This window comes from Eriocheir sinensis, chromosome 19, assembly GCF_024679095.1.
Source record: "Eriocheir sinensis breed Jianghai 21 chromosome 19, ASM2467909v1, whole genome shotgun sequence".
In the NCBI taxonomy this organism is placed as follows: Eukaryota; Metazoa; Arthropoda; class Malacostraca; order Decapoda; family Varunidae; genus Eriocheir; species Eriocheir sinensis.
The window spans coordinates 19903653-19911152 of record NC_066527.1 but is presented as its reverse complement, the minus strand read 5'-3'; the positions used below and the strand labels follow the sequence as shown (position 1 = coordinate 19911152).

Genomic DNA, 7500 nt, shown 5'->3' with positions numbered 1-7500 from the left:
TGTGTGTGGTGCTTGCTATTTACTATAATTAAACAACTTTCACCAATCTTGACTTTCTCCCCACACTATAGATTCTCTCTCTCTCTCTCTCTCTCTCTCTCTCTCTCTCTCTCTCTCTCTCTCTCTCTCTCTGTTGAATCATCTTTGCATCATTTACTTACGTTTACCCTTCCTCCTCCTCCTCCTCCTCCTCAGTTTCTTCTTTGTTAACCTCCTCCTCCACCTCCTCCTCCTCCTCCTCCTCATCATCATCATCTTCTTTCTCCTCCAACTTCTCTTTCATCCTTTTCACTCTCCTCCTCCTCCTCTTCTTCCTCCTCCTCCTCCTCCTGCACCATGAACGCGAAAGAAACACTCATTAGAACGCCCGACTAATCATCTCTGCGGCCTTGGGAAACAGTAGCCAGTTGTTGTTAGCGTCGAAAGTGCCTGAGAAAGCGGACCTAAATAATGGAACAGTTTTAGGTTGTGTCTGTCATGCGCTAGTTGATGGTTGAAAATGTGCGAAGTCCCTCCTGTGATGCCCATTAACTGCTTCTTTATCTCAGCTTTCCCGAGTAACAGAGGCTTCATTAAGGGAGGGTCATGCTTAGGTGTGGTATGATTGATTGATTGATAGTTTATTGTTGCAAGTATCATATGTTAGCTTATGGTTGAAGAGGTGCAATTCCCTCTTGTGATGCCCGTTAACTGCTTCTTTATCTCAGCTTTCCCGAGTAACAGAGGCTTCATTAAGGGAGGGTCATGTTAAGGTGTAGTGCGTATTCTTCTTAAAGATTTTCCCCCTTAATAGGGGGACAGAGCCTTTGCTCAAAGGCGGCCCTGTAAGGGGGGCCGGGCAGTTCAAGTCCCGGCGGGTGCAGGGACGCCTCCGCCGCCGCCATAGCCACGGGTAACAGCCGGCAAGCAGCGATGGAGGCACGGGCCCTCCGGGCAGGCGCCCAGAAGCAGCCCGTAGCGGTACACGGACGAGCAGCCGACCAGCAGTCGACTTGACTGCAGGGGGGGGGGAAAGCGAGGATGAACACGCGGGTCAACCTCGCCGCCGCAGAAGTGCCACCCAGCTGCTCGCCCACGGAGCGCTGGCGTTCCGCTGTGCGTATTAATTGTGTATTCGTATTAGCTTAAGGTTGAAGAGGTGCAATAGGCCCTCCTGTCATGCCCATTAACTGCTTCTTTATCTCAGTTTTCTCGAGTAACAGAGGCTTCATTAAGGCAGGGTCATGTTAAGGTGTGGTGTGTAAAAAAAACTGTGTATCATAATATTATGTTAGCTTTTGGTTGAAGAGATGCGAATGTCCCTCCTGTGATGCCCATTTTCTCTCCTCTCTGGTATTTTTTCCCGGTAACTACAACAACCGTTCCAGCGAGAGAAAACAAAACAGAGGGGGCAAAAAGACAGGTTTCATGATTTATTTTAACAACTTAACGATCTATTTTAACATACCTAACCACCTGAGTCCCTCCTGCGATGCCCATTTTCTCTCTCCTCTGGTAATTTGTGCCGGTAACTACAACAACTGCCCCAACAAACGAACACAGAACCAGAGGCCAAGAGACAGGTTACACGATATATTTCAACATTTAACGATCTATTTTAACATGTCTAGCCACTTGAGTTCCTCCTGTGATGCCCATTTTCTCTCCTCTCTGCGTAATGGTGCCGGTAACTACAACAACTGCTCCATCAAACGAACACAGAACGAGAGGCCAAGAGACAGGTTACACGATATATTTCAACATTTAACGATCTATTTTAACATGTCTAGCCACTTGAGTTCCTCCTGTGATGCCCATTTTCTCTCCTCTCTGCGTATTGGTGCCGGTAACTACAACAACTGCTCCATCAAACGAACACAGAACGAGAGGCCAAGAGACAGGTTACACGATCTATTTCAACATTTAACGATCTATTTTAACATGTCTAGCCACTTGAGTTCCTCCTGTGATGCCCATTTTCTCTCCTCTCTGCGTAATGGTGCCGGTAACTACAACAACTGCTCCATCAAACGAACACAGAACCAGAGGCCAAGAGACAGGTTACACGATATATTTCAACATTTAACGATCTATTTTAACATGTCTAGCCACTTGAGTTCCTCCTGTGATGCCCATTTTCTCTCCTCTCTGCGTAATGGTGCCGGTAACCACAACAACTGCTCCATCAAACGAACACTGAACGAGAGGCCAAGAGACAGGTTACATGATATATTTCAACATTTTAACGATCTATTTTAACATACCTTGCCATCCGAGTCCCTCCTGTGATGCCCATTTTCTCTCCTCTCTGCGTAATTTGTGCCGGTAACTACAAGAACTGCCCCAACAATAGAAGACAGAACGAGAGGCCAAGAGAGAGGTTACACGGTCTATTTCAACATTTTAACAATCCATTTTGACATACCTAGCCACCCGAGTTCCTCCTGTGATGCCCATTTTTAATTATTATTATCTCCTCTCCGCGCCGGGTGCCAGTAAGTAAGTACAACAGCTGCTCCAGCATAAGAAAAGCACTGTTCTTTTGTCAATGTGTCCTCCTGTCCTGTGTACTCGATCGTCGTGTTCCAGCGGGCCGAGCCAGCCTACACCTCACGAGGGAGTGACAACTGGCACACGTATAGCCTACACTTCCTCCTCGCCACACGACGCGTCTTCTCCGGGGCCCGTGTAGCCGCTCGTGTAGTCCTGAGATGTGATAATTAATCTCTTCCACTTGCTCCTTCAGTCTTCTTTTTGTTCTCCGAAACATCCATTCGTGATTGGTCGCAGATCTGCCAGGGAAAACGTCTGCTTAGCTGGCTTGCCGGCGTGCCTCCCCAGTGCCGCGGGACGGGTGTTGTCGGGTCATTCAGAACACCAGTTGTCGTCTGCTCCGCTGATTTCTGCAGTGTGAAGACTCTTGGAGACAACACTAGTCAGCAGGTGTTTAATTAGAAACGGTAGGCAGACGATGGCAGACGCAGAGCAGCAGCCAGGGGCCAGGCGGTGTTCACGCCTCGTGCCTGGCCAGGCGACACAAGCCCATCCAGTAGAGTACAGCGGCACACCGCCGCGCTACAAAGTGTGCTAATACTTTTTTCTCAGATCCATTTCCACTGGCCGGCGGACCTCACAGCCTCGTCGTAGTTGGGAGGAAAGTCTTCGTAAAGCATCTTGGACAGACTGGCTGAAGGAAAAAAATAAAAAATATTATCATTATTATTATTATTATTATTATTATTATTATTATTATTATTATTATTGTTGTTGTTGTCTTTGTTATTGTTCTTATTAGCTTCATTTTCCCTCGTCTCATTTCATTTTTTTCCTTATCTTATTCTTTCGGTTGTCATTATTTTTTTCTTCTCTTTATATATCATCTCTCTCTCTCTCTCTCTCTCTCTCTCTCTCTCTCTCTCTCTCTCTCCAGTCCTTCTTTCTTCTCAATTCCTTTCTTTCTTTACTTTTTCCTTCCCTTTTTTTTCTTTTTTCCGTCTTTATCTTTTTCTTTTCTTCATTTTTCTTCGTTTCTTTACTTTTTCCTCTATGTATTCCTTTCTTTTTCAGTTACCACCAATTAACAAACTGTAATTAATAGCACACACACACACACACAGTATATAGCTTCCCGCAAAGAAATATAGAGGTTTGGAACAGACTACGTGAGGATGTAGTATCGGCGAGGAGTGTGCAAAGCTTTAAGGAAAAGTTGAATAAATGCAGGTACGGAGACGGGACCACACGAGCGTAAGCCCAGGCCCTGTAAAACCACAACTAGGTAAATACACACACACACACACACACACACACTCACCTAATATTCTACAATCGCACCTTAATATAAATCTCAATCCTCCACGTAACACAGGGCACACGTTGGTAGCGAGGACAGAACAAATGCACCAACCCTTCCTCCAAGACGGCCAGACTCAACACAGGAAGTCTGATTGCGGGTATAGAGGTAGGTGACGGTGGGGTGACTGCATGTTCTCGGAAGCCCTTGCTCGTCATCTGTACTTTCTCTCGCCTATAGCATATATGTCAAGCCAAGGTCAAGTAGTCCTCTCCTACTTTCGATTCCCCCCCCTCCCCCCACACCTCCCCGCGCGCCGTTTTCTCGCAGTTATGGATGCACGAAGTAACTTTCTAGTCCACTGTGCTTCGTTGAGTGCTGTAGAGCGTTCATTTTGTGAGGCTGACTAGCGAGGAGAGGATAAAAGCAAACATGGTCGGTATGTTCGCAATGCTTCCGCCTCTAACTTCAAATATTTCCAAAGGCCAAAAATGAGATCAACGGGTTCTCGTGAGTGTTTTTTTTTAGGTTCATGGTATAGAGGAAGGGTTAAACTACCACCAGGGTCATTAAACTATACCCCTGGAAGTGCCCACAGCCCCTACGAAAGCCTTGTCAAATATGTATGCTAGCTTGGGCGGAAAAATGTTTAAAAATATGACCACAGAAATAGATAGATAGATAGATAGAGAGAGAGAGAGAGAGAGAGAGAGAGAGAGAGAGAGAGAATGTTAACTTAATGATTTGGGAATGACTGCAAGAAAGAAAATCGAGAGAAAGATATAGGCCTAGATACGGATAGATAGACGGACATAGACATATAGATAGATAGAAAGATGGACACACACACACACACACACACACACACACACACACACACGGAAGAAGGGTAATGAAAGATATGTTCAGAAGCTTAGATGCCATATAATACAGTATACAGAGTGAAGGCCGTCAGGGTAGAAAACTTGTAATGTAAAAAAAGAAAAAATGAATCATAAATGAACTTAAATTGTCTGCCTGTTTGTTTGTTTGTTTGTCGGTATAACAAATATATCCACAATCCAACATAAGGTTTGGCTTGTCTGACGCTTTCGCCTCTCACATCAATTACTTTCAAGGGCCGAAAAGGAGATCAGTCGTGTTCTAATGAGTGTTCTTTTAGGTTCACGGTGCAGAGGAAGGGTCAGACTACCACCAGGGTCATAAAATTACCCCTGGAAATGCCCACAACTCCTACGAAAGCCTTCTCAAATATGTGTGCCTGAGGGCCGAAACGTTAATAATAGTCCATGGAAATTCCAGCAACTTCTTCGAGTCTTTTCAAACAGGCGAACCGAGGCGCCGACACGTTGAGGAATAAGAACTATGGTCTCGTTCCTGGGGCCGCAGCGATCCTCCATGTAACCTGCGGATGGCACGAGCGCTTCTTCCTCTTCAACATCTTTCCCTCTCTGCAGAAACTGTACCTCCAATGGCCTCTTGAGCTCCGTACACTACGCTTCTTCCTCTTCTTCTGTATCTTTCCCTCTCCGCAGAAACTGTACCTCCAATGCATGGCCTCTTGAGCTCCGTGCGCTGCCTGGCCACTCCGCACAGCCGGCGTCAAGTCTGGAAGCTGCCGTCCTCAAGGCCTGCCCTGACCCCGCGGCAACGACCACTGAACAGGCGCCAATGCTTCCTTCACGGCGCTCACTCGATGCCAGGTGCTGCTCAGGGCACGCTGCAAGGGCTCGCGGGCACTTCCTCCTTCCCACACGACGCACTGCTTGGATTTCTCCTCTCCACGTCCGTGTGTACCCGTTCTTGTAGGCCTTCGACGCGATGTTCAGTCTCTTCACTCGCCGGCGTCGCGCAGGGCTGGCAATAAGAGCTCACGGGCGCTTATTCCCTCCCACACGACGCACTGGTTGGCTTCTCTTCTCATCAAGTCCTCTTCACGTCCCTGTAGCGCCGGTAGGCTTTCTTCAGGGGCCAAGTGGTCGGCCCAAGCCCGTCATGGCGCAGGCAACTTTTATAGTGGCAGACAATTTTTATAGTATGCCCTTGATGCGAAGAAGACAAAGAGGACGGGCCAATCTCTTCGCGTGATCACCGGCGTCGCTCAAGGCTCACACAGGCGCTTCATCCTTCCCACGCGCCGAAGAGCTTGACTTCTCTTTCCCGGCCTTCCAGTCGCGGGCACCAGACAACACAGGCAGGCTACACTCCGGACCAGCACAGCGGCGCCATCACAACGCTACGTCACGGCGTATAAGTACAGTAACACTTTCTCCCATTTACATTATAAGGTAAGCACGATTACTAGGACAATAAAGATGACAGAAATTATCGTGAAGACGCAGCAGAGGGCGCACTGGGAGGCCTTGCGGCGCGGCAGATTCTGTGGACAAAGGAAAACGGAATGAGACGAGAGAACGAAATGCGAATGAAGGAAAACGAGAGAGAGAGAGAGAGAGAGAGAGAGAGAGAGAGAGAGAGAGAATGCTTACTTAATGAGGAGCGAATGACTGAAGGAAAGAAAATCGAGAGAAAGATTATAAATAGATAGACAGACAGACATATAGACAGAAACACACACACACACACACACACACACACACAATATCAGAGTCCAGCCCAACAGGGAGGATAATGAAAGAGGGATTATTATTATTATTATTATTATTATTATTATTATTATTATTATTATTATTATTATTATTATTATTATTATTATTATTATTATTATGAGGCGAATCAGGTAGAGAGACGCCGAGAAAGAGAAAATAAAAGCGATAAGAGAGGAGGAGAAAGAGGACGAGAGAATATACAGACGATTAAAGAAATGAGGGAAAAGAAAGAAAAGGGAAATAAAGATCGTAAAATACACAACAAACAAACAAATAAAAGAAGATGGAAGTAAAAGCGAAGAGAGAGAGAGAGAAGGAGAGAGAGGACGAGAGAATATAGAAGATAATGGAAATAAAAACAACAACAACAGAAGGAAAGAAGAATAAATATCGTAAAATACACAACAAAGAAAAAATAAAAGAAGATGGAAGTAACAGCGAAGAGAGAGAGAAGGAGAAAGAGAACGAGATAATACAGAAGATAATGGAAATGAAAACAACAACAACAGAAGGAAAGAAGAATAAATATCGTAAAATACACAACAAACAAACAAATAAAAAAAGATGGAAGTAAAAGCGAATAGAGAGAGAAGGAGAAAGAAAACGAGATAATACAGAAGATAATGGAAATGAAAACAACAACAACAGAAGGAAAGAAAAATAAATATCGTAAAATACACAACAAACAAACAAATAAAAGAAGATGGACGTAAAAGCGAACAGAGAGAGAAGGAGAAAGAAAACGAGATAATACAGAAGATAATGGAAATGAAAACAACAACAACAGAAGGAAAGAAGAATAAATATCGTAAAATACACAACAAACAAACAAATAAAAATAAAAGAAGATGGACGTAACAGCGAACAGAGAGAGAAGGAGAAAGAAAACGAGAAAATACAGAAGATAATAGAAATAAAAAAAGAGAAGGAAAGAAGAATAAATATCGTAAAATACACAACAAAAACAAGCCAATAAAATATCGAGAAGTAAAAAGAAACAAATAAAATATAAACAGCACATATATATAAGTAACAGTTATAAAAAATAACAATTAAAACAATAAATACATATATTGCATTTCTCAGGGTCATGTACAAACAATAATATAATGCAATACA

At 44.5% G+C, this 7500-nt stretch overlaps 1 protein-coding gene and 1 long non-coding RNA gene across 4 annotated transcripts in view; one reads left to right on the top strand and one right to left on the bottom strand.

Annotated features, from left to right (window-relative positions):
- Positions 1-1397: 1397 nt before the first annotated feature.
- LOC127000875 (NBAS subunit of NRZ tethering complex-like) overlaps positions 1398-7500 on the bottom strand; it is a 101797-nt gene continuing 95694 nt past the window's right edge. Inside the window, exons 42-43 of one of the 3 annotated variants that reach the window (XM_050864984.1) lie at positions 2244-3166; positions 1398-1765 (exon numbers count right to left, since the gene is read on the bottom strand). The gene's annotated coding sequence lies outside the window, so the exon portion shown is untranslated. Of the gene's footprint in view, positions 1766-2243; positions 3167-4676; positions 6153-6414 lie in introns of those variants that run through there. The other 2 variants (XM_050864981.1, XM_050864983.1) reach the window with 2 other exon arrangements.
- LOC127000879 (uncharacterized) overlaps positions 1743-7500 on the top strand; it is a 6893-nt gene continuing 1135 nt past the window's right edge. Inside the window, exons 1-2 of the long non-coding RNA XR_007754605.1 lie at positions 1743-1880; positions 2199-2922. This is a non-coding gene — a long non-coding RNA (uncharacterized LOC127000879). The remainder of the gene's footprint in view (positions 1881-2198; positions 2923-7500) is intronic.